The sequence below is a fragment of the Scyliorhinus torazame genome, chromosome 16, assembly GCF_047496885.1.
Source record: "Scyliorhinus torazame isolate Kashiwa2021f chromosome 16, sScyTor2.1, whole genome shotgun sequence".
Taxonomy (NCBI): Eukaryota; Metazoa; Chordata; class Chondrichthyes; order Carcharhiniformes; family Scyliorhinidae; genus Scyliorhinus; species Scyliorhinus torazame.
In genome coordinates, this window is record NC_092722.1 from 8,926,196 (window position 1) to 8,953,385 (window position 27,190).

Below are 27,190 nucleotides of genomic sequence, written 5' to 3' on the forward strand. Positions count from 1 at the left end.
AATCAGGGACCTTCTGTGCCTAGGTCACAATAACCACAACAGTACGGGAATGTGAAATTAGTCTAGTCACCCAACTGGGAACTGACAACCATTACTCCCAACAGCAAGAGGGAGTCCTGGGATTCAAGTTCATTGCCATCTGGTTGGAGCTCATGAACCTCGCCCCCTGCCTTATTGCATTTCTCAGCCAGTTAGCAATACTTCTAAATCAGTTGATACATAGATACATAGAAGATAGGAGCAGGAGGAGGCCTTTTGGCCCTTTGAGCCTGTTCTGCCATTCATCACAATCATGGCTGATCATCTAACTCAATAGCTCAATCCTGCTTTCTTCCACTAACCTTTGATCCCATTCTCCCCGAGTGCTGTATCCAGCTGCCGCTTGAATATATCCAATTTTTAACATCAACTACTTCCTGTGGTAATGAATTCCACAGGCTGACACTCTTTGTGTCAAGAAATGTCTCCTCATCTCTGTCCGAAATGGTTTACCCTGAATCCTCAAACTGTGACCCCTGGTTCTGTACTCACCCAGTATTCATCTTGGGATGAAGGTTCTAGGTTCAACTTCCAAATAATATTTTCAATTTATAATGTGTGCCAACACCAGTGAAAGACTAAGGTGGTGGCTGCCTAAGTTACACCCTTCAGAATGGGATGTCCAAATTAAGAAGCTGTCCCAATGCGACAGATGAAGAATCTCACAGCACTACTCGAAAAAGAGGAGCTCTTCCTGTGTCTTATCCCTCTCTCAGCCAACCCCCTCCACACATACTAATTGCTGTTGGAGGCAAATATCACAGAAAAGTTGACATGTTTGCTTAGTTGAACACTTAATGGACTCTTAAATTCAACAACACTTAACTTCAATGCAAGCACAAACTTTATTATGTCGGCACATAATGCATGCCAGCAAAAAGGTATGTGGATTAATTATTAGAAGGACTGGCGGCGGCGTCATGTAAAGACACCAGTTTGGGAGCATTGGTAACGGCACCTCTGCCGTTCTCGCCGGTCCGATACTCCACAAGTCCGGTGGTAGTGGCGGCTCTGAAGATCTGGGAACAATGGAGGAGATGTAAACGAGTGGAGGGAGCATTGATTTGGACCCCGATTTATAATAGCCACAGGTTTGTATCGGGTAGGCTAGATGGCAGGTTCTGGAGTTGGTAGAGGGCAGCACGGTAGTATAGTGGTTAGCACAATTGCTTCACAGCTCTAGGGTCCCAGGTTTGATTCCCAACTTGGGTCACTGTCTGTGCGCAGTCTGCTCGTTCTCCCCGTGTGTGCGTGGGTTTCCTCCGGGTGCTGCGGTTTCCTCCCTCAGTCCAAAGATGTGCAGCTTAGGTGGATTGGCCATGCTAAATTGCCCTTAGTGCTGGGTGGGGTTATTGGGTTATGGGGATAGGGTGGGGGGGTGGTCTTGGGGAGGGTGCTCTTTCCGAGAGCCGGTGCAGACTCGATAGGCCGAATGGCCTCCTTCTGTACTGTAAATTCTATGTCTAATTGGAAGGATGGGGGATCTATTTACAGACGGGACCTTTCCCAGCTTGAAAGCTTTGGAGGCTAAAGTTAAATTGCCAGCAGGGTATGGTTTTAGGTATTTGCAGGTGCGCGACTTCCTGAGAAAACAGGTGCCGGCCTTTCCGCTGCTGCCGCCACAGGGGATACAGGATAGAGTAGTTTCCAGTACCTGGGTGGGATTGGGGAAGGTATCGGATATTTACCAGGAGCTTTCGGAGGAAACCCCGGTGGAGGAGCTTAAGGGCAAGTGGGAGGGCAAGTGGGAGGACAAGCTAGGAGGAGAGATAGAGGCGCGTCTATGGGCGGATGCCCTAAGCAGGGTTAATACCTCATTATGCGCCAGGCTTAGCCTGATACAATTTAAGGTAGTCCACCGGGCACACATGACAGCGACTAGGATGAGCAAGTTCTTCGGGGTTGAGGATAGGTGTGCGGGAAGCCCAGCAAATCATTTCCACATGTTTTGGGCATGCCCGAAGCTTAGAGGGTTTTGGCAGGATTTTACTGAGTCGATGTCCACGGTACTAAAAACACGGGTGGTGCCGAGTCCGGAGGTAGCGATCTTTGGAGTGTCGCAAGATCCGGGAGTTCAGGGGGCGAAAGAGGCCGACGTCCTGGCCTTTGCCTCCCTGGTAGCCCGGAGACGGATCTTGTTATTGTGGAGGGACTCGAAGCCCCCGAGTGTAGAGACCTGGGTTAGTGACATGGCTGGGTTTCTCAGTCTCGAGAAAATAAGAGGGCCAATGTTAGGGTTCTTCGGAGGTGACAGCCATTCGTCGACTTTCTAGAGGAAAATTAAAATGTCAGCAGATGCAGTATTCCAGCGGGGGCGGATTGTTGTATGGTTGAGATGTGTGACGATTGGGCTGGGGGGGGGGGGGGGGGGGGGGGGGAAGAGAAATGTTTATTTTACCATGTTGATGTCATTGTTTATGTTACTGTTATAAAAATTTTCAAATACCTTAATAAAATATATATTTTTTTAAATTATTAGAAGGACGTGGAAGCTTTGGAGAGAGTGCAAAGATGGCTCACCGGGATATTGCCTGGTCTCGAGGGTGTTGGTTGTGAGGAGAGGTTGAATAAACGAGATTGTTTTCACTGGAAAGACGGAGGCTGAGGGCAGACCCGATAGAGGCCAACAAAATTATGAGAGGCATAGACAGGGTAGATAGTCAGAGGCTTTTTCCAAGGCAGGAAGTGTCAATTACAAGGGGGCACAGGTTCAAGATGAGAGGGGGGAAAGTTTAAGGGAGATAGATGTGCGGGGCAAATTTTTCACACCGAGAGTGGTGGGAGCAGGCACATTAGAAACATTTAAGAGGCATCTGGGTGGGTACATGGATAGGGAGGAAATAGAGGAATATGGGCCGAGTACAGGCAGAATGTTTTTTGTTTAGTTATGGCATCATAATAGGCACAGGCTTGGAGTGTTATACGTTTTAGTTACCGTTGTATGAAGAGTCAATAGTCCTGTTCCTTTTCACCAAACACCATTTATTTCACTTCCACCGTCTCTGCACAAAACTCTTAACACACCACCTGACACAAGGGCCACCTGAAGCCCCTTTACATATCAGTGTCAATCATTGGATGCTTAAACTAAATGAGACAACTAATTGCAATGTCTCTTAATGCATTACTTAACTCTTAACCCATTACTTAACATGGAGTGCCAAAAAGCCTGTTCCTGTGCTGTACTTTTCTTTGTTTTGTTCTTTATTTTAGCTATTTCAATCATATTCCTAAATTAATCTGCCAGTTTCTTTTTAAATCAAATTTAAACCTCCGTACACCTGGGTAGAGGGTACGGTAAGGTGAGGGCAGGTGTGGTCAACGTTGCGCTGTGATTGAAAAAGCTGCCTAAACTATTTACAAGCACATTATTCATAGAATCCCTACAGTGTACGAGGCCATTCGACCCATAGAGTCTGCAACGACCCTCCGAAGGTTTACCCCACCATGTCCATTCCCCTGTCCCATCCCCGCGACATCGTAACCCTTTTGGAAGGACAAATATGAATGCGGTATACAGGGTTAACGGTAGGGTTCTTGGCAATGTGGAGGAGCAGAGAGATCTTGGGGTCTATGTTCATAGATAGAGCTGTGAAGAAGGCCTATGATGTGCTAGCGTTCATTAGCAGAGGGATTGAATTTAAGAGCCGTGAGGTGATGATGCAGCTGTACGGGACCTTGGTGGGGTCACATTTGGAGTGCTGTGTGCAGTTCTGGTCGCCTCATTTTAGGAAGGATGTGGAAGCTTTGGAAAAGGTGCAGAGGATGTTGCCTGGAATGGAGGGTGGGTCTTACGAGGAGAGGTTGAGGGTGCTGGGCCTTTTCTCGTTGGAACGAAGAAGGATGAGGGGCGACTTGATAGAGGTTTATAAGATGATCAGGGGAATAGATAGAGTAGATAGTCAGAGACTTTTTTCCCGGGTAGAACAAACCATTACAAGGGGACATAAATTTAAGGTGAATGGTGGAAGATATAGGGGAGGATGTCAGAAGTAGGTTCTTTACCCAGAGAGTAGTGGGGCATGGAATGGACTGCCTGTGGAAGTAGTTGAGTCGGAAACATTAGGGACCTTCAAGCGGCTACTGTATAGGTACATGGATGACGGTAGAATGATGGGGTGTAGATTAATTTGTTCTTAATCTTGGACAAACGTTTGGCACAACAACGTGGGCCGAAGGGTCTGTTCTGTGCTGTATTTTCTATGTTCTACATACACTCTTTGGACACTAAGGGGCAATTTAGCATGGCCATGCACCAACCTTGCACATCCTTGGACTGAGAGAGGAAACCCACGGAGCACCCGGAGGAAACTCACGCAGACGCGGGGAGAATGTGCCCACTCCACACAGAATCACCCATGGTCGGAATCGAGCCCGGATCCCTGGCGTCGCAAATGCTCCCCCCTCTTTCCTCACCAAACTGCATCAGGCCGAAGCTCTTAACCCTTACACAAAGCCGGTTAGGGCAACCCTCGCCCTGCAATCAGAGGAACAACGCAATCACTGTTTCAGTCCCGTGCCAGCACCAGGGTGGAGGCTGCCCCGCCAGAGGCGGCGTCTTTTGAATGAGACCAAGAAGCCAACGGCCGCCTTTTCAGGAGGACATGGAAGATCCCACGGCGCTATTCCCTGGGAGAGCAGCAGGAGATTCACCCGCCCCGGTGTCCCGGTCAATATTCACCATTAGATGGACATCCCGGAGACTGGTTACCCGGTCATTGGGACATGGCTGGTTGTGGGAGCTTGCTGTGCGCAAACTGGTTGACATGTTTCCCCAGTACAAGTGACTAATCGGCTGTAAAGGTACTTTGGGGATCTCCTGGGGATGTGAAAGACGCTATGGAAATGCAAGTCTGTCTTTCAGCCTATTCCCTGTGGAAATGATTTTAAATTCTGTGAAGGGGAGGCTGGCAGGATCCCGGGGCTGGTGGCCGGCAGGATCCCGGGGCTGCGGGCTGGCAGGATCCCGGGCTGGCAGGATCCCGGGGCTGGGGGCCGGCGGGATCCCAGGGCTGGGGGCCGGCAGGATCCCGGGGCTGGCAGGATCCCGGGGCTGGTGGCCGGCAGGATCCCAGGGCTGGTGGCCGGCAGGATCCCGGGGCTGGCAGGATCCCAGGCTGGCAGGGGGCTGGCAGGATCCCGGGGCTGGCAGGATCCCGGGGCTGGTGGCCGGCAGGATCCCAGGCTGGCAGGGGGCTGGCAGGATCCCGGGGCAGGGGGCTGGCAGCATCCCGGGTTGGCAGGATCCCGGGCTGGCAGGATCCCGGGGCAGGGGGCTGGCAGGATCCCGGGGCTGGCAGGATCCCGGGGCTGGGGGCTGGCAGGATCCCGGGGCTGGCAGGATCCCAGGCTGGCAGGATCCCGGGGCAGGGGGCTGGTAGGATCCCGGGGCAGGGGGCTGGCAGGATCCCGGGGCTGGCAGGGTCCCGGGGCTGGCAGGGTCCCGGGGCAGGGGGCTGGCAGGGTCCCGGGGCTGGCAGGATCCCAGGGCTGGGGGCTGGCAGGATCCCGGGGCTGCGGGCTGGCAGGATCCCGGGGCTGCGGGCCGGCAGGGTCCTGGGGCTGGCAGGATCCCGGGGCTGGCAGGGTCCCGGGGCTGCGGGCCGGCAGGGTCCCGGGGCCGGCAGGGTCCCGGGGCCGGCAGGGTCCCGGGGCCGGCAGGATCCCGGGGCCGGCAGGATCCCGGGGCCGGCAGGGTCCCGGGGTTGGCAGGGTCCCGGGGTTGGCAGGGTCCCGGGGTTGGCAGGGTCCCGGGGCTGGCAGGATCCCGGGGCTGGCAGGGTCCCGGGGCTGGCAGGGTCCCGGGGCTGGCAGGGTCCCGGGGCTGGCAGGGTCCCGGGGCTGCGGGCTGGCAGGGTCCCGGGGTTGGCAGGATCCCGGGGCTGGCAGGGTCCCGGGGCTGGCAGGATCCCGGGCTGGCAGTGTCCCGGGGCTGGGGGCTGGCAGGGTCCCAGGGCTGGCAGTGTCCCGGGGCTGGGGGTTGGCAGGATCCCGGGGCTGGCAGGGTCCCGGGGCTGGCAGGATCCCGGGCTGGCAGTGTCCCGGGGCTGGGGGCTGGCAGGGTCCCGGGGCCGGCAGGGTCCCGGGGCTGGCAGGATCCCGGGGCTGGCAGGGTCCCGGGGCTGGCAGGGTCCCGGGGCCGGCAGGATCCCGGGGCTGGCAGGGTCCCGGGGCTGGCAGGGTCCCGGGGCCGACAGGGTCCCGGGGCCGGCAGGATCCCGGGGCTGGCAGGGTCCCGGGGTTGGCAGGGTCCCGGGGTTGGCAGGGTCCCGGGGCTGCGGGCCGGCAGGGTCCCGGGGCCGGCAGGGTCCCGGGGCCGGCAGGATCCCGGGGCCGGCAGGATCCCGGGGCCGGCAGGATCCCGGGGTTGGCAGGGTCCCGGGGTTGGCAGGGTCCCGGGGTTGGCAGGATCCCGGGGCTGGCAGGATCCCGGGGCTGGCAGGGTCCCGGGGCTGGCAGGGTCCCGGGGCTGGCAGGGTCCCGGGGCTGCGGGCTGGCAGGGTCCCGGGGTTGGCAGGATCCCGGGGCTGGCAGGGTCCCGGGGCTGGCAGGATCCCGGGCTGGCAGTGTCCCGGGGCTGGGGGCTGGCAGGGTCCCGGGGCTGGCAGTGTCCCGGGGCTGGGGGTTGGCAGGATCCCGGGGCTGGCAGGGTCCCGGGGCTGGCAGGATCCCGGGCTGGCAGTGTCCCGGGGCTGGGGGCTGGCAGGGTCCCGGGGCCGGCAGGGTCCCGGGGCTGGCAGGATCCCGGGGCTGGCAGGGTCCCGGGGCTGGCAGGGTCCCGGGGCCGGCAGGATCCCGGGGCTGGCAGGGTCCCGGGGCTGGCAGGGTCCCGGGGCCGGCAGGATCCCGGGGCTGGCAGGGTCCCGGGGCTGGGGGCTGGCAGGATCCCGGGCCGGCAGGATCCCGGGCTGGCAGCGTCCCGGGGCTGGCAGGGTCCCGGGGCCGGCAGGATCCCGGGGCCGGCAGGGCGCCGCCGCCGGCGGGGCTCTGACTGGAATTTTAACGGCTCCCCGGCTGCCGCCCAGACAAAGCTGGACCGGCCCCGGGCCGCCGCCTCGCTCCCTCCCGCGCACAACCCCCGCCCAGAGCGGCTCCTTACCGCCTGCGGCTCCCTCCTACCGGCCCGCCGGCCCAGCGCTCTCCCTCCGCCGTCTGCTCCGCCTGAGATCCGGGCGCACTGAGGCCCCGCCGGCCGCCGGCAGGCCCAGCGCGCCTGCGCACTCCATTGCCGGCTGGCGGAGGGGCAATAGGGGGAGGGGTGAAGGAGGGAGGGGAGGGGTGAGAGAGGGGGGATGGAGGGGAGGGGGAGGGGCGATGGAGGGGAGGGGGGGACGATGGAGGGGAGGGGGAGGGGCGGGAGGGGGGATGGAGGGGAGGGGGAGGGGGGATGGAGGGGAGGGGGATGGAGGGGAGGGGGGAGGGGCGATGGAGGGGAGGGGGAGGGGCGATGGAGGGGAGGGGGAGGGGCGATGGAGGGGAGGGGGAGGGGCGATGGAGGGGAGGGGGGGGCGATGGAGGGGAGGGGGGGGCGATGGAGGGGAGGGGGGGGCGATGGAGGGGAGGGGGGGGCGATGGAGGGGAGGGGGGGAGGGGAGGGGGGGAGGGGGGACGATGGAGGGGAGGGGCGATGGAGGGGAGGGGTGAGGGAGGGGGGATGGAGGGGAGGGGGAGGGGCGATGGAGGGGAGGGGGGGACGATGGAGGGGAGGGGGAGGGGCGATGGAGGGGAGGGGGAGGGGCGATGGAGGGGAGGGGGAGGGGCGATGGAGGGGAGGGGGAGGGGCGATGGAGAAGGGTGGGGAGGGGTGAGGGAGGGGGAGGGGTGAGGGAGGGGGAGGGGCGATGGGGAGGAGGGGCGATGGAGGGGAGGGGAGGGGAGGGGAGGGGGGGCGATGGAAGGGAGGGGAGGGGGGGCGATGGAAGGGAGGGGAGGGGGGGCGATGGAAGGGAGGGGAGGGGGGCAATGGAGGGGAGGGGTGCAATGGAGGGGAGGGGGGGCGATGGAGGGGAGGGGAGGGGCGGGGGAGGGGAGGGGCGATGGAGGGGAGGGGAGGGGCGATGGAGGGGAGGGGGGGCGATGGAGGGGAGGGGGGGCGATGGAGGGGAGGGGAGGGGCGATGGAGAAGGATGGGGAGGGGCGATGGAGGGGAGGGGAGGGGCGATGGAGAAGGATGGGGAGGGGTGAGGGAGGGGGAGGGGCGATGGAGGGGAGGGGGGGCGATGGAGGGGAGGGGGGGTGATGGAGGGGGGGGGGGGCGGGGGAGGGGGAGGGGCGATGGAGGGGGAGGGGCGATGGAGGGGAGGGGCGATGGAGAAGGATGGGGAGGGGAGGGGAGGGGAGGGGGAGGGGGGATAGAGGGAGGAGGAGGGGAGGAGGATAGAGTGGAATTGGGTAATGGAGATGGGGGAACAAATTGGGATATGCGGAGGTGTTGGTGGGGGGCTGGAGGAGATGCGGATGGACGAAGGGGATGTTGGTTGTTGGATGGCGGGAAAGGGAGATGGAGGGATCTTGAGGGGGGTGGGTGACAGGGTGAGGGAGGGGGTGGGGTAGGTGGGTGGGGGTCTGTCATTGGGGTGTGCGAGGGGGAGGATCGGGAGGGAGGAGGATTGGAGAGAAGAGTGATGTAGGGAGGGAATGAGGAAGGAAATGGAGGAGAAAGCATGAGGTGAGGAAGGAGGGGAGAATGAGGTGAAGAAGGAGGGGAGAATGGGGTGGGGAGGGGGTAGTGGTGAGGAAAAGGGGTGGAGGGAGAGGTGGGATTACAGAGGGGGGAGTAGGAGAGGGTGGTGGGAGGGGGAAAGGGAAGTGAGGGGTTGGAGAGGAAGCGGGGAGGAATGGTTGTGGGGGAGGGGTTACAGGGAGGAGGGGAGAGGTGGAGAGGAAAGGCATGGAGGAGTGGAGTGGCCGGGTCTTACATTTGAACAAAGGAACTAATGGTATGAAGGCAGAGCGAGGAAACTAGGTTAACTAGCAGAGTTGCAGTGACAGACCTATATTTGATTTGATTAATTGTCATGTGTACCGAGTTACATTGAATAGTATTGTTCAGCGTACAGTCCAGACAGATCGTTCCTTACATGAAAAACATAGGACATACGATAAATACACAATGTAAACACATAGACACAGGCACCGGGTGAAGCATACGGAGTGTAGTACTTAGAGAAAATGTGTAAAGAGGTCAGTTCAGTCCATAAAAGGGTCATTCAGAAGGGGAACAGCAGGGAAGAAGCTGTTTTTGAACCTGTTAGTGCGCATTCTCAGACTTTTGTATCTCCTGCCCGATGAAAAAAGTTGGAAAAGAGAATAACCCGGGTGGGAGGGGTCTTTGATTATACTGCCCACTTTCCCCAGGCAGCGGGAGGTGTAGACAGAGTCAATGGATGGGAGGGGGATTTGCGAGGTGGACTGGGCTGTGTGCACGACTCTCTGTAGTTTCTTATGGTCTTGGGCTGAGCAGTTGCCATACCAGGTGTGATGCAGCCAGATGGGATGCTTTCGATGGTGCTCCTGGAAAAATTGGTAAGAGCTCATGCCAAATTTCCTTAGTTTCCTGGGAAAGTATAGGCGCTGTTGTGCTTTCTTCGGCGTAACATCAACATGGGTGGACCAGGACAGATTGTTGGTGATGTGCACACCTAGGAATTTGAAGTGTCAACCATCTCCACCTCGGCCCCGTTGATGCTGATGGGGGAGGGGCGATGGTACAATACTTTGCTTCCTGAAGTCAATGACCAGCTTCTTAGTTTTGCTGACATTGAGGGAGAGATTGTTGTTGTTATACCACTCCACTAGGCTCTCTATCTCCCTCCTGTACTCTGACGCATCGTTGTTCAAGTTGTGTCAACAGCAAACTTTGTAGATGGAGTTGGAGCCAGATTTTGCCCCACAGTCATGTGTGAAAGGGCGTATAGTAGGGGACTAAGTACGCAGCCTTGTGGGGTCCCGGTATTGAGGACTATCATGGAGGAGGTGAAATGAAAATCGCTTATTGTCACTTCATTGTAACTTCAATGAAGTTACTGTGAAAAGCCCCTAGTCGCCACATTCCGGCGCCTGTTTGGGGAGGCTGGTACGGGAATTGAACCGTGCTGCTGGCCTGTCTTGGTCTGCTTTCAAAGCCAGCTATTTAGCCCAGTGTGCTAAACCAGCCCCTGGTATGCACCTGAGGGCCTCAAATTCCTTGGGGGACCTCCACAAGTGGTGTTCCGTCTGGTTCCCGTTTGTGGAAGCCAGGTGTTGTTGTTTATCTTTACTGATTGTGGTCTGTGGGTCAGGAAGCTGAGTGGGCAGCACGGTAGCATGGTGGTTAGCACAATTGCTTCACAGCTCCAGGGTCCCAGGTTCGATTCCGGCTTGGGTCACCGTCTGTGCGGAGTCTGCACATCCTCCCCGTGTGTGTGTGGGTTTCCTCAGGGTGCTCCGGTTTCCTCCCACAGTCCAAAGATGTGCAGGTTAGGTGGATTGGCCATGCTAAATTGCCCTTAGTGTCCAAAATTGCCCTTCGTGTTGGGTAGGGTTGCTGGGTTATGGGGATAGGGTGGAGGTGTTGACCTTGGGTAGGGTGCTCTTTCCAAGAGCCGGTGCAGACTCGATGGGCCGAGTGGCCTCCTTCGGCACTGTAAATTCTATGATAAAATTCTATGATCCAGTTGCAGAGAGAGAAGCCAAGTCCTAGGTTTTAGAGTTTTGACATGAGCTTGGATGGGATTATGGTGTTGAAGGCAGAGCTGTAGGCAATGAATAGGAGTCTGACATAGGAGTTCTTGTTGCCGAGATGCTCCAGGGATGAAAGTAAGGCCAGAGAGATGGTGTCTGCTGTGGACCGCTTTTGGTGGTTACAGTGGACCTAGGCATTCTGGGAGTATGGAGTTGATGTGTCTCATGACCAACCTCTCATAGCACTTCATTATGATAGATGTCAAGGCCACCGGACGGTAGTCGTTGAGGCACATTGCCTGGATTTTTTGGCATCGGTATGATGGTGGTCTTCTTGAATGCAGGTGGGAACGTTGGATCAGAATAGGCAGAAGTTGTAGATGTCCACGAACACACCCACCAGTTGGTCCACACAGGATCTGAGTGCACAACCAGGGACTCCATCAGGGCCCATTGCTTTCCGAGGGTTCACTTTCAAGAAGGCCGATCTGACTTTGGAAGCAGTGATGGTGGGTATGGGTGTGTACGAGGCTGCTGGAGCAATTGACAACGGTTTGGTGGTTTCCTGCTCGAAACGAGCATAGAAAGCAACCTAAAGCCAAAGGAAGCTTAACGACCTTGGGCTGGTCATTCTGTGGAAAAGGTATTTTCAGGATAATGTTTTCCTCACGAGGATAGAATCGTATTTGGAGTGCTTTCAGAGAAGTTATCCCTGATGCATCCAACAGCGTCCCAATTTCTATGTATGTAAGTTTGAATGCTTACTTATTCGCCACTACATATGTAAAGTTTGGGCATCATCTATTCATTTAGGGCAGCAAGGTAGCATAGTGGTTAGCACAATTGCTTCACAGCTCCAGGGTCCCAGGTTCAATTCCCGCTTGGTTCACTGACTGTGCGGAGTCTGCACGTTCTCCCCGTGTGTGCGTGGGTTTCCTCCGGGTGCTCCGGTTTCCTCCCACAGTCTAAAGATGTGCAGCTTAGGTGGATTGGCCATGCTAAATTGCCCTTAGTGTCCAAAATTGCCCTTAGTGTTGGGTGGGGTTACTGGGTTATGGGGATCGGGTGGAGGTGTGGGCTTGGGTAGGGTGCTCTTTCCAAGAGACGGTGCAGACCCGATGGGCCGAATGGCCTCCTTCTGCACTGTAAATTCTATGATTCTATAGGATGCCAAAACTGGAATGTTAAATCAACATTGCAGACACTAGGGAACGAGACATTTCATGTTGATTTATTCTTATCTGGAGCTGGGAATTTATAAGTACCTGTCAATCTGTAACCCTCAGAAAGGCAATAATTAACCTCCGGAATCATAGAATGTACAGTGCAGAAGGAGGCCTTTCTGCCCATCGAGTCTGCACCAGCCCTTAGAAAGAGCACGCTATGCAAGCCCATACCTCCACCCTGTCCCCTTAACTCAGTAACCCCACCTAACATTTTTGGACACTAAGGGCAATTTAGCATGGCCAATCCACCTAATCCGCACATCTTTGGACTTGTGGGAGGAAACCGGAGCACCCGGAGGAAACCCACGCAGACACAGGGAGAAGGCGCAGACTCCGCACAGACAGTCACCCAAGCCGGGTATCAAACCTGGGACTCTGGAGCTGTGAAGCAACAGTGCTAACCACTGTGCTACCGCGCCGCCCTGTTGACAGCAATGAGATTTTGTTCAGTACAAAACGCATGGAGCCAATGGCATGCTGGTGATGCAACTGGACTAATAATTGAGTGCTCCAGGACATGGATTCAAACCCTACCACCACAGTTGGTAGAATTTAAATTCAACTAATAAATTTGTAATTAAAAGCTAATCTCAGTAATGGTGACCATGAAACTATCATTGTCATAACAACCCATTTAGCTCGCCAGTGTAGAGGAGGAAATCTGCCATCCTTACCTGGTGTGAGACTCCAGACCCACAGCAATGCTGTTGACTTTGAAATGGCTGAGGAGGCCACTGAGTTGTATCAGACCACTGCAGAAAAATCAGTAAGGAATGAAACCGGACGGACCACCTGGCATTGACCTCGGCATCAGAAACGACAACAGCACATGCAGCGCTGTTGGACCCTACAAAGCCCTCCCGACTAACATCTGGGAAGTTGTGCCGAAATTGGGGAGAGCTGTCCCACAGGAAACTAAAGCAACAATCTGACATAGTCATAGTCAAGAAATCATACCTCACAAGCAATGTCCCAGCCCTCACCAGCCCTAGATATTGGCCTCTGTCCAATTGGTAGGATAGACCCACCAGAGGTGGCGGGCAGCACAGTGGTATACAGGAGGTAGTTGCCCCGGGGTCCTCAACATTGACTGTGGGCCCCATGAAGCCTCATGGAATCAGGTCCAACATGAGCAAGGAAACCTCCTATTAATTAGTGGTTAGCACTGTGGCTTCACAGTGCCAGGGTCCAGGTTCGATTCCCTGCTGGGTCACTGTCATAGAAAAAAGAACATAGAACATTACAGCGCAGTACAGGCCCTTCAGCCCTCGATGTTGCGCCGACCTGTGAAACCACTCTAAAGCCCATTTACACTATTCCCTTATCGTCCATATGTCTATCCAATGACCATTTGAATGCCCTTAGTGTTGGCGAGTCCACTACTGTTGCAGGCAGGGCATTCCACGCCCTTACTACTCTCTGAGTAAAGAACCTACCTCTGACATCTGTCCTATATCTATCTCCCCTCAATTTAAAGCGATGTCCCCTCGTGCTAGACATCACCATCCGAGGAAAAAGGCTCTCACTGTCCACCCTATCCAATCCTCTGATCATCTTGTATGCCTCAATTAAGTCACCTCTTAACCTTCTTCTCTCTAACGAAAACAGCCTCAAGTCCCTCAGCCTTTCCTCATAAGATACTCCCTCCATACCAGGCAACATTCTGTGCGGAGTCTGCACGTTCTCCCCGTGTCTGCGTGGGTTTCCTCCGGGTGCTCCGGTTTCCTCCCACAGTCCAAAGACGTGCAGGTTAGGTGGATTGGCCATGCTAAATTGCGTTCGTGTCCAAAAAGGTTAGATGGGGTTACTGGGTTAGGGGATATGGTGTGTTATGGGCCAGGGTTTAGAGAACCCCAAAGTGTATCATGGAGTTCACCTGACCCACAACTTTTAATAGATTGTGTTATGGGGTGCACACGGCCCACTCTACAGGTGGTACAACAGAAATGGAAAAGTATTTTTTAAAGCAAAACAATGTTTATTCTATGAACTCAAGTTAACCTTTTTCAAACATACAGTGAACATTTTACCAACTATTAATTCAAATACTACAACACTAAATAATCCTTTAAGCTTTCCTTTTCACATCCATACCACTTAAAACACCTTTTACCAGAAGCACATTAGGTTTACATTCACTACTGAGAACATTTATAATTCTGAATTCACCAAATGATCAAGAGATAGTCTTTTCATGGCAGAGAGAACAGCAGTACACTTGCTTGGTCAGGCTTCAGCTCCAACACTCAAAACAAAACTAAAACACATCCTGCAGCAAACAGCCTAAAACAAAAGTAAAAAACTGACCGACAGACCAGCTCCACCCACTCTCTGACATCACTGCAGTAGTAAACACCCATTTCTTAAAGGTACTCTCACTACTCTCACAGATATTTATATACACACCCATTTATAAACATTCATTTCTTAAAGGTATTCTCACATGACAGGTGGAAGTGTGGGCTTAAGTAGGTCGGTGCAGACTCGATGGGCCGAATGGCCTCCTTCTGCACTGTATGTTCTATGTCTATGTCTACCGCTCCCCTCAGCTGTTGAATCAGTATTCCCCCATGTTGAAAATCTGTTTGAAGAAGCACTGAGGGTGACAAGGGCACAGACTGTACTCTGCTTCGGGGTCTTCAGTATCTATCACCAAGACCAGCTCAGTAGCATCAATACTCACTGAACTGGCCGTGTCCTAGAGAACATATCTGCTAGACTGGGTCTGCGGTAGATGGTGAGGGAACCAACAAGAGGGAAAAAACTACTTGACCTTTATCTCGCCGATCTACTGATCTAACTGTCCATGACAATATCGTTAGGAATGACCACCAAACAGTCCTTGTGGAGACAACGTCCTGTCTTCACACTGAGGATACCATCAACTTGTGTCGTGTTTTTCAAACTCGTGTTTCCTGGGACCCACTTATACCAACCAGCCGACCTTTGCAAAGCACCATTTTCACTTACCTATAATGTGACAGGTGAGCCTGCTTGGTCCTCACAATCTCACTCCAATCGGGTTCATAGGAGGAGGGGGCTATGCGGATATGAGGTGCATAGTTCAGCCGGTTCCTTTGTGCTGTCTTCATCTTAGTGTGGGCAGAAAATCCAGCCTTGCACATGTAGGTCGTTGTGAAGGACAATAGTAACAAAATGTTTGTTTTACTCAGCACTGGATACTCCTCAGAGACACTAATCCAGAATGCTGACACACTCATGGAGTTGTGGCGTGTTTTTAATGTGCTATCACAGGTGATTCGCAGTTCAGTTTCTTCATTTGGAGTCAGCTGCAAGTTAATAATTGACTGGAGTCTCAAACTCAAAAGGGATTTTTCACCCACCTCTTTTCTCTCAAAATCTGAACCTTCTCCTCTGGAAAGTAGTGACAAAAACTGTTGATCAGCGCAGCCAGACGCGACTGAATAAGGCTTGTCAGTCTATTGACAGTTCCCTTACTAACACTGTTTTCTTCGATGTGTCGTAGCAGTGTGGGGAAACAAGTAATAGTTTTGACTTTGTCCTCGCACTTGCTAAACTTTCAATCACTTTTGGAAAGCATCTATTTCTTCACAGTGCCGAAAGCAATGATCATCCTTCCCTTGCAATTTGAGATTCAGTTTGTTTAGAATTGAAAAGATGTCTGCAAGGTAAGACATAGTTAGCATCCAACTCACATTTGCCAGTACATCCCTGTATATAACACCGTGGGCTTTCCAACCAGATTTGCATTGATACAGTTAACAAAGCCATGTTGCCAATCGGCACCGGAGTCACCAATAATGTTGCCAAATTAACTAGATATGGCAGTTATTAATGATAATATTGCTTTTCAGCGTCGGCAGGTATCAAACGATACCACCACAAGGCTTTACCGGATATCGATCAAAGACCAAACAACCAGTTAGTCAGTTCAAGCTCAAAGATAGTTTATTTATACACAAGGATTACTTCAACATGCAACATGAAACACTACAAGTTAATCTACACCTAACAACGATAATAACTTATACTTAACTTCAGGGCAACCGGCTCTTTGTAGATGAGCAAGGCCTTTGTCCGGATCTTGCGAGGCTGGGTGGAAGAAGTGGCTTTGTTTCTGCTGGGCTCATCCGTCTGGTAGCGATCGTTGGTCTTGAACTTGTCTTCCGGTTGTAATGCTACACTTGGTTTTAGGCGTAGGCCAGGGCCAGGAGTGACTAAACACATGGCTGTGTCTCTTTTTATCCCTCTGGGATTTCGCGCTCTTTGGGACGGTCCTTAGCTTTGGACCCAATAATTCGCCAGGCTTCGAATTTGGCCAATAAGGAGGCGGGTGCCTTGATGGCTGGGCGTGTCCTTAGCGGTCATTGACCGTGGCTGTTTGTGCTCCCTGAGTAAAGGGAGTGGCGCCGGTTAGTTTGCACCTGTATCGGTTACCTGAGTACAGTCCTTTTGTTCTGGGGAAATGGGCCATTAGAATGCAAATGAGCGGGAGTTTTGATCGCGTCTAGCTATCTGGGTTGCAAATACACACAAGCTTTGAGTGTGTCTGAGTCCTGGGTTGGCCATAATTCCCATGGTCCCTTGCAAGTGGCCATCTGAGATGGCTACAGCCATACCTCAAGAAATCATCTTTATACTTAGGAGGCTGTTCAGCAGAGGCCCTGGAGCTCTGTATCCAGCTCACACTAGCACTGCTTTGTCCTGCTATGGACTCTCCTTTCTTTAAAATAAATTTAGAGTACCCAATTCAATTTTTTCCAACTGAGGGGCAATTTAATGTGGTCACTACACCTACCCTGTACATCTTTTTTGGGTTGTGGAGGCAAAATCCATGCAAACACGGGGAGAATGTGCAAACTCCACACGGACAGTGACCCAGAGCCGGGATTGAACCTGGGACCACGGTGCTGTGAGGCAGCAGTGCTACCCACTGCACCACCATGCTGTCCTGCTATGAACTTGTAACAAGCAAGTTGCATTTGCTGCTTGCTCCTGCTGGTGGCTGCAGATGCCTAGAGGCTTCTGTTGCTGTTTCCTGACTTTTCTGTAGCCGGAAAGTAGGACATTTTTTTCTAAGTTACCTGGGTCCTGTAACATCAGGCTCAGGGGGATGTATGAGTCCAGAAGGCAATCCGGATGAAGCAAGAAGACGCTGCGGGACCTGGTGCGCGACATTGTTCCAAATGGGCCACCTGATGATGCCGTTGAAGAAATGCTTCTGCAGATTGCTGATGCTTTTGTTGCTGATGTGGTGAGTGCTGCATTTAACTGGCACGTCACCATGGGTTAAATTAAACTGACGTTTCCTTGTTGTTTAATGGTTTGTGTGATATGTGTAATGTTACGTAGTTGATTTTCAAATCTTTGTTCCTGTTGACCGTTTAATAAACAAAACATTCTCAAGCCTCCCAAGGTCAAAATCAAAAGGTTAATGGTTTAAAACCACATACAGATCTGCAATAAACAATTGTTACACTGTCAATCAAACCTCAATTGTTCCTGTTCCCATGGCAATCTCCACACGAGGTCCCATTAGGTTTCCACTAATTGAGAGATAATTATCAGCTACAAAGAGAGAGATCTTCAATTTGCTGTTGTCTGATATTCATTCCTTTAATGAGCTTGTGGATTATTTTCAGTGCAATAGGAGAGAGCAAGTGCAAAATGCTGATTTCTGGTGAGGCAAGATAAATGGAAGCCTGTAGTGTACTGCCACAGGAAAATCTGGGGGTTGCTATGCGCTGTCTGGAAGGTAAAGAACATTTCGTAAATATTTTACACCTGGATCAGACAAATCCCAAGTTTCCTCATGTTTGAGGTACCTCTCAAACAACCAGAAAAATTGAAAAGCTGCAACATCTGTAATCTCGAACATTAGAAAATGCACAAATTAAACAGCACAACAGGGAATTCTCTGTCCTAAGGATTTCCGGTTATACTTGTGCACTAACCAAGGCAGCACGGTGGCGCAGTGGTTAGCACTGCTACCTCACGGTGCTGAGGACCCGGGTTCGATCCCAGCCCCGGATCACTGTCCATGTGGAGTTTGCACATTCTCCCCGTGTCTGTGTGGTCTCACCCCCACAACCCAAAGATGTGCAGGATAGGTGGATTGGCCACGCTAAATTGCCCCTTAATTGGAAAAAAAAAGAATTGGGTACTCTAAATTTCTTTAAAAAAATACTTGTGCACTAGCCAAAACAAATGGCCAAGAGAATTCCCCAAAACATGCAGTGCAAAATAAATTATTTGGAGAAATAATATACCCTGCAGCAGTGGACAGTTTGGGGCTGTCACTTAACCTTGCATGCAAATGCTACTTTACTGTTATATTATTTTATTCCTGAATTTTAATGCCCGGCATGCTACAGATATAATGCCATTTCTTCTTGGGAGCTACAGAAGTTATGTTCGGAGAGCTTTACCAGGGTTATGTCTTTGGACAAGAAAGATCATTGTAGAAATCAATCTTGGAATATCGAATCATATGGTAAATGAATGGCTGCGGGTACGATAGAATGATGAAAAAAGTGCACTATGTGTGTCTCTTGTTGCATTCACAATGTATCTATTCATATTTTATCCATTAAATGCTAAACCATGAAGACAAGTTGCCTTCAAACTTGTCAGAATTAAAAAAATATTAAATCTGTCCACTGTCTGCCCTTCATTAACTGGAATGGCCTTTTGTAGCCGTGTGTCCAGGTCCAGTCCTGGTCATGCATCGCTGCTCCACTTGCCCTGGAGTCTGGCTCATTATCTGCTCCCTAGGCTTCATCATTGATGGCCCAATGTTCAGTTACTACATTCCCCACCTTCTGGAACTCTTACTCAAAACCCTTTATGTGCCACTAAGGTCATCAATCACTCTGTTTCTAAAGTGTATTTATTTTATATTCCGAATGGGAATGTTGCGTGAATTCATGCATTTCTCTCGAACCAGTTTTGATCTTGTTTGAGTTGGTGCATTATTCATCTTCAGAACATGCCTATAACAACAACTACTTGTGTTTATTTAGCATCTTTCATGTAATAAAACATCTCAAGGTGCTTTACAAGGGGTGTTAAAAGAAGCATTTTAAGCCAAGCCACATAAGGACATATTAAATCAATTGATTGAAGGTTTGGGCAAAAAGTTAGGTTTTAGGTAGCGTCTGAGGGTGGCACGGTGACCCAGTGGTAATCACCACTGTTGTATATATTAGGAGATGTGTGGTGAGGCTGTACTACAGGTACGGGGGTAGTCCCTGCCTGCTGGCTCCGCCCAGTAGACGGAGTATAAATATGTGTGCTCCCTATACAGCAGCCATTTCGCCAGCTGCTGTAGGAGACCGCACATCTTAGAGTAATAAAGCCTCTGTTGTATTCAACTCTCGTCTCTGTGCAATTGATCGGGCATCAATTTATGACTCTAAGATTTTCAGAAGATGGACCTCTGCATCAAGCCGGATCGCCTGCAGCTGGATCCGCAATCAAGCAACGCCAAAAAGGACTTTCAACACTGGCTAGCCTGTTTCGAAGCTTACATCAGGTCTGCACCAGACCCAATTCCGGAATCTCAGAAGATCCAGATGCTCTACTCGCAGCTGAGCTCCAACGTTTTTCCTCTTATCCAGGACGCGCCGAACTACGCCGAAGCCATGGCGCTACTGAAAGAGAATTACGCCCAGCGGACGAACACGCTCTTCGCCAGACACGTACTCTCTACTCGCAGTCAACTCCCAGCTGAGTCCGTAGGAGATTTCTGCCGTGCTTTAATTCTTCTGGTCAGAGACTGTGACTGTCAGGCCGTCACAGCCACGGAACATTCGAACCTCCTCATGCCTTCGTTACGGGGATAGGGTCAGACCTCATACGCCAGTGACTTTTAGAGGGGGCCACGCTCGGACTCGCAGCAACAAAAAAACTGGCGCTATCGATGACGGTCGCCTCGCATAATATTCAGGCCTACACCCCCAGCCGCGCGGCCCACCCCTCCTACACATCGTGGACTCCGCAGACGGCCGCCCCACGGGGGGCCTCACCCAGTCAATACTCCTGTGCCACGCGCCAGCCAGCCAACCCTGGGGGCTACCGATGTTACTTCTGCGGGCAACAGAAACACCCCCGCCAATGCTGCCGTCCCGCACCGCCCTTTGCACGGTCTGCGGCAAGATGGGGCACTTCGCTGCTGTGTGCCAGGCCCGCTCAGTCACCGCTATTGCCCCGACCCCCCTCGCGTACGAACAATGGGTGCCGCCATCTTCACCTCCCCGGACCACGCGCGGCCAGTGGGCGCCGCCATCTTCTCCCCCTCAGACCACACGCGGCCAGTGGGCGCTGCCATCGTCCCCTTCTCGGACCACGGGCACCGCCATCTTTTTCAACCCCCGCCACGTGCGGCCCGTGGGCGCCGCCATCTTGTCCACCCCAAGATCATCAGGCGCCACCATCTTGTCTTCCCCACGGCACATGGGCACCACCATTGTTCCAGGACCCGTGCCCCCCCGGGCACCCCATCGTTCAACACCAGCGACAACCAGCCACGACTCGCCTCGGTCACGAGCGACGAGTCTCGCCCGCACAATTTAACCACCGCCTCGACATGCGTGAAGATCGATGGGTACGAGACCTCTTGCCCGCTGGACTCCGGTAGCACCGAAAGCTTCATCCATCCAGCTACGGTAGGGCGCTGCTCCCTTGCGGTACACCCCGCCAATCAAAGAATCTCCCTGGCCTCCGGATCCCACTCCGTGGTGATCCGGGGGTACTGTATATCACACTCACGGTTCTGGGCGTAGAATTCAGCGGCTTCCACCTCTACGTCCTCCCCAACCTCTGCGCTGCCCTGCGACTTGGCCTGGACTTCCAGTGTAACCTCCAGAGCCTAACCTTGAAATTCGGCGGATCCCTACCACCCCTTACTGTGTGCGGCCTCGCGACCCTAAAGGTCAACCCACCTTCCCTATTCGCAAACCTAACCCCGGATTGCAAACCCGTCGCCACCAGGAGCAGACGGTACAGCGCCCAGGACAGGACCTTCATCAGGTCCGAGGTCCAGCAGCTCCTTCGGGAAGGCATCATCGAGGCCAGCAACAGCCCCTGGAGAGCTCAAGTGGTAGTTGTAAAGCCTGGGGAGAAACACAGAATGGTCATTGACTACAGTTAGACCATCAATCGGTACAGACAGCTCGACGCGTACCCGCTCCCACGCATATCTGATATGGTCAATCAGATTGCACAGAACCGGGTCTTCTCAACTGTAGACCTCAAATCTGCCTACCACCAGCTCCCCATCCGTAGGGCAGACCGTCCATACACGGCCTTCGAGGCAGATGGCCGCCTCTACCACTTTCTTAGGGTTCCCTTCGGCGTCACCAACGGGGTCTCGGTCTTCCAACGGGAGATGGACCGAATGGTCGACTGGTACGGGTTGGGGGCCACCTTCCCGTACCTAGACAATGTCACCATCTGCGGCCACGATCAGCAGGACCATGATGCCAACGTTGCCAAATTTCTCCACACCGCCACTCTCCTAAACCTCACCGACAACAAGGAGAAGTGCGTATTCAGCACAACCCGCTTAGCCACCCTCGGCTATGTGGTCCAGAACGGAGTTCTGGGGCCCGATCCCGACCGCATGCGCCCCCTCATGGAGCTCCCCCTTCCCCACTGCCCCAAGGCCCTCAAACGCTGCCTGGGGTTCTTCTCATACTACGCCCAGTGGGTCCCAAACTACGTGGACAAGGCAGCCCACTCATCCAGCCCTCCCTTTTCCCCCTGACGGCCGAGGCTCAACATGGCTTCAACCGTATTAGAGCCGATATCGCCAAGGCCGTGATGCACGCAGTAGACAAGACACTGCCCTTTCAAGTGGAGAGCGACGCATCTAGACGTCACCCTAGTCGCCACCCTCAATCAGGCAGGCAGGCCCGTGGCATTCTTTTCCTGTACCCTTCATGCCTCCGAAATTCGGCACCCCTCCGTTGAAAAAGAGGCCCAAGCCATCATTGAAGCTGTGCAGCATTGGAGGCATTACCTGGCCGGCAGGAGATTCACTCTCCTCACTGACCAACAGTCGGTAGCCTTCATGTTCAATAACACGCAGCGGGGTAAGATCAAAAATGATAAAATCTTGAGGTGGAGGATCGAGCTCTCCATCTACAACTACGAGATTTTGTATCACCCCGGAGCTCAACGAGCCCCGCGATGCCCTATCCCGAGGTACATGTGCCAGCGCACAGGTGGCCCGACTCTGGACCCTGCACGATAACCTTTGTCACCCGGGAGTCACACGGTTGTACCATTTCATAAAGGCCCGCAATCTGCCCTACTCTGTCGAGGAAGTCAGGGCAATCACCAGTGACTGCCAGGCCTGTGCAGAGTGCAAACCGCACTTCTACCAGCCAGACCGCGTGCGCCTGGTGAAGGCCTCCCGCCTCTTTGAACACCTCAGCGTGGATTTCAAAGGGCCCCTCCCCTCCACCGACCGTAACACGTACTTCCTCAGTGTGGTCGATGAATACTCCAGTTTCCCCTTCGCCATCCCATGCCCCGACATGACGTCTGCCACCATCATCAAAGCCCTCAACACTATCTTCGCTCTGTTCGGCTTCCCCGCCTACATCCACAGTGACAGGGGATCCTCATTCATGAGTGATGAGCTGCGTCAGTTCCTGCTCAGCAGGGGTATCGCCTCCAGCAGTACGACCAGCTATAACCCCCGGGGAAACGGGCAGGTGGAGAGGGAGAACGGGACGGTCTGGAGGGCCTTCCAACTGGCCCTACGGTCCAGAATTCCCCCGGCCTCTCGCTGGCAGGAGGTCCTCCCCGATGCACTACACTCCATTCGATCGCTACTATGCACCGCCACTAACGACACATCCCATGAACGTCTCTTTGCCTTCCCCAGGAAGTCCACATCCGGGGTGTCGCTCCTGACTTGGCTCGCAGCTCCAGGACCCGTACTCCTCCGTAGGCACGTCCGATTCCACAAGGCGGACCCTTTGGTTGAAAGGGTGCAGTTACTCCACGCTAATCCCCAGTATGCCTACGTAGCGTACCCCGACGGCTGCCAGGACACTGTCTCCCTCGGGGACCTGGCACCAGCAGGTTCCACACACACAAAGAACAAAGAACAAAGAACAAAGAAATGTACAGCACAGGAATAGGCCCTTCGGCCCTCCAAGCCCGTGCCGACCATGCTGCCCGACTAAACTACAATCTTCTACACTTCCTGGGTCCGTATCCCTCTATTCCCATCCTATTCATGTATTTGTCAAGATGCCCCAGAAATGTCACTATCGTCCCTGCTTCCACCACCTCCTCCGGTAGCGAGTTCCAGGCACCCACTACCCTCTGCGTAAAAAACTTGCCTCGTACATCTCCTCTAAACCTTGCCCCTCTCACCTTAAACCTATGCCCCCTAGTAATTGACCCCTCTACCTCGGGGAAAAGCCTCTGACTATCCACTCTGTCTATGCCCCTCATAATTTTGTAGACCTCTATCAGGTCGCCCCTCAACCTCCTTCGTTCCAGTGAGAACAAACCGAGTTTATTCAACCGCTCCTCATAGCTAATGCCCTCCATACCAGGCAACATTCTGGTAAATCTCTTCTGCACCCTCTCTAAAGCCTCCACATCCTTCTGGTAGTGTGGCGACCAGAATTGAACACTATACTCCAAGTGTGGCCTAACTAAGGTTCTATACAGCTGCAACATGACTTGCCAATTCTTATACTCAATGCCCCGGCCAATGAAGGCAAGCATGCCGTATGCCACACACCCCTCCGGCCCGACTCCACCCCCCCTCCCCCGGCGCACCCAGCAGCAACCCCCCCAGGACCATCCGTCCTCCCCTGCCCACGCCCGAGGATGAACAGGATTTCAGCATGCTCCCGGAGTCACTGAGGACCAGACCAACACCGGAATCGCCGCCACCACTGTGTCGCCCACAAGACCACATCAAGGCCCTGGACCGGCTAAATCTATAATTGCTTCGGGACTATCAAACCACCTACTGGGCTTCAGAAATAAATTTTTTCTTTTCGCTTCTGTATATTAAACTTGCTCTATATATAGTTCTCCACCACCCCCGCCGGACTCAATTTTAACAGGGGGTGAATGTGGTAATCACCACTATTGTATATATTAGGAGATGTGTGGTAAGGCCCTGTACTACAGGTACGGGGGTAGTCCCTGCCTGCTGGCTCCGCCCAGTAGGCGGAGTATAAATATGTGTGCTCCCTATACAATAGCCATTTCGCCAGCTGCTGTAGGAAGCCACACATCTTATTTTTTTATTTTTTTAAAATTTTTCCTTTTCTGAGTTACCAAGCCAGGGCTCAGAGTGTGGGTCAGGGGCGAACCCCTAATCCAGCCCTCGCCTGCTCCAAAAAACTAATTCAAATTGAATCGAATTTATGGTCCCCACAAGAGACATACCAGATCTGAACCCAAAGGCTCAATCTACAGACACTTGATCTTAGCCAAAAGGCCGAGAAGCGATAAGCCACACATCTTAGAGTAGTAAAACCTCTGTTGTATTCATCTCTCGTCTCTGTGCAATTGATCGTGCATCAGATGCATTGGTTAACACTGCTGCCTCATGCCACGGAGGACTCGGGTTCAATCCCAGTTCCGGGTCACTGTCTGTGTGGAGTTTGCACATTGTCTCGTGTCTGCGTGGGTCTCAGTCCCCCAACCCAAAGATGTGAGGGTTAGGTGGATTGGCCTCACTAAATTGCCCCTTATTTGGAAAAAAAAATTGGGTACTCTAAATTTTAAAAAAGGTTTTAAGTAGCGTCTTAAAGGAGAAAGTAAACGTAGAGAGGTGGAGAGGTTTAGGGAGGTAATTCCAGAGTGTCGGACACAGGAAGCTAAAGGTACAGCCAACTGTGGTGGTGCAATTAAAAACTGGGCTGCTCAAGAGGCCAGAATTAGAGAATCACTGATAGCTTAGGGGTTGAGGTTACAGAGATAGGGAGGGGCGAGGCCATGGAGGGACTTGAGAAAACAAGGATGGGAAATTTAAAATTGAGGCACTGCTTACTCAACAGCCAGTGTGGTTAATGAGTACAGGGGTGGTGAGTGAATGGGTGGTGAGGTAGAGCTGGGTGTCATCAGTGTACATGTGGAAACCAACAATTTTTAGATGATGTCATTGGGAGTGTCATGTGAGAGTGCCTTTAAGAATTGGATGTTGAAGAAATGTACCTTTAACAAATGAAGCTGATCATATTACCAAAGTGATGTCACGGGGGGGGGGGGGGGCGTGGGGGGGAGAGCTGAGCTCACTTCTGCTTTTGGTTTCAGTTTGAGAGAGCAGCTAGGAGTGTCTGTGTGCTTAGCTGAGAGCTGCTGGACGAAAAGTAAGGCGCTGGAGCTGAAGTCAACCAAGCTGACATATCTCTGCCAGTGTAGCCACCTGGGTTGGCCACTTCCCGACTTAAAATGGAGCACCGCAAAGACTAAAGAGAAATTCAGCCAACACAGGCAAAGACTAGCAAGTGCAGAAATCATGTGTATTGAAACTTGCAAAAACCAGACAGCACTGAAACCAGCAGTCATCTGCATAGTAATGAGCGATTCCAAGGCACAATTGCAACACTTAAGGTGAATAAAGCCAAGCCAGACTCCTCGGCGCCAGCAGGAGCCAAGACAAAGGAAGGCCAACGGACATTTAGGGACCGCCCAGCGATCAGGGAACAACTCCAGTATTGGAGAAATCGATCCAAATGATCGGAACATAGTTCAATAACTTGGAACCAGGTACGGGGTCCGCCCAAAGTGGCGGGAAGCCCCTGGGGGCTATAAAATAGAGTCCCCAAGTTCAAATCGTTCTTCCTTGGCAGGGTCACTCAACAACGCGAATCAACCCCTGAGAGTGAACTGCCCAAGCGGCCACATCAACCAAGTAAGTCTCCAGTCAACGCTTGCTAAAAGGTAGGCGCTCCTAGCTACCAGTCCATACCAGCTTTTGAATCCTGCAGACTCAGGACCTGAACGAAAGGCCATTTGTTCCCCTGACCTGGTGGGCCAATTCCGAAGCTAAGTATAGGCCTTTTAGTGATAGGAATAGTCTAGAAAGTAGAGTTTATGCATGAGTAGTGATTTACTGTGTTTAATAAATGTGTTTTGATTTGAATCTTACTAATTGGTGTGTTGAGTTATTGATCATTACTTGAACTTGAACCTCGTGGCGGTATCATAAAGATACCTGTCGACTCTAGAGCAAAGGTTAACCAAACAGAGCAAATTACGAATTAAGAGCCAACCAAAAGTTAGCAACACATCCAACAGAAAATATATACTAACTGTGACTGGTGTGTTACTGTTTTTTTGAAGGTGAAGTCTTGTGGATGTTTAAAGGGACACTTTGAAGGATTGGGTAATGTTGTATTATTTTCGGGGTTATCTTTGAAGTAAGGGGTGTTAAGAGATCCAATGTTTATTTAAAAGGTTAATTTGATTTCATGGAATAAACATTGTTTTGTTTAAAAACCCACGTGTCCATAATTGTAATACCACACCTGGGGAACAAACCGTGTGCTTCAAAAGCAGCAATCCATTAAAGGGGGAGGTTGGTTGAACTCCATGATACATTTTGGGGTTCTGAAAACACCTCGCCCATAACAGGAGCAACATGTCAATGAGACGTTGATGAGAAATGAGTATGATTCTGATTCTGATTATGAGAAATTATGTTCAAGCTGACTTGAAACCAAGACTGTGGGGTTGGGTCATTTTTCTGGACAAATTGCACCTTAAAACTTAAAACCTACTCCATGACAAAAAGCTAATTTCTCTTTGTTAAAAACTTGTTTCAGGGTCATCGAATTATTCCAGCGCAGAAGAAAGCCATTCAGCCCATCGTTTCTATGTTGTGTCTCTGCAAGGACTAGTCCCACTTGTCCGTCTTTTCTCTGTCCTGCAGATTTTATCCATTCGTGTAATTATCCGAGTGCCTTTTCAAATCCACAATTTAATCTGCCTCCCCCATTCTGCATTCCAGATCCTAACCACCTGTCACATAAGCATTTTTTTTCTCATATTGCTCATTTTATTGTTTGCCTTAAGTGTGACCCTTGGGTCCTCAATCCATCCACCAATGAGATCCCTCATGATTTTGGATACCTCCAGCAAACCTCCTCTTAACTTTCTCGTCTCCAAGGAGAGATGCCCCAGTTTCTCCAATCTGCCTATATCACCGAAGCCCCTCGACCCTGGAACTATTTTTGTAAATGTTTTCTGCACCCTCTCTAATGCTTTCACATGCTACCTAAAGCCCCGCCTAGAGA

At 52.6% G+C, this 27,190-nt stretch overlaps 1 protein-coding gene and 1 non-coding gene across 5 annotated transcripts in view; both read right to left on the minus strand.

The window, feature by feature from the left end:
- ctnnbip1 (catenin, beta interacting protein 1) overlaps nt 1-7,280 on the minus strand; it is a 140,199-nt gene extending 132,919 nt beyond the window's left edge. Inside the window, exon 1 of one of the 4 annotated variants that reach the window (XM_072477905.1) lies at nt 7,139-7,280. The gene's annotated coding sequence lies outside the window, so the exon portion shown is untranslated. Of the gene's footprint in view, nt 1-4,299; nt 4,415-7,138 lie in introns of those variants that run through there. The other 3 variants (XM_072477903.1, XM_072477902.1, XM_072477906.1) reach the window with 3 other exon arrangements.
- A 16,927-nt stretch (nt 7,281-24,207) lies between these two features.
- Nucleotides 24,208-24,399, minus strand: LOC140393406 (U2 spliceosomal RNA). The gene has a single exon (XR_011935595.1). It is a non-coding gene; the product is annotated as a U2 spliceosomal RNA (small nuclear RNA).
- Nucleotides 24,400-27,190: the final 2,791 nt, after the last annotated feature.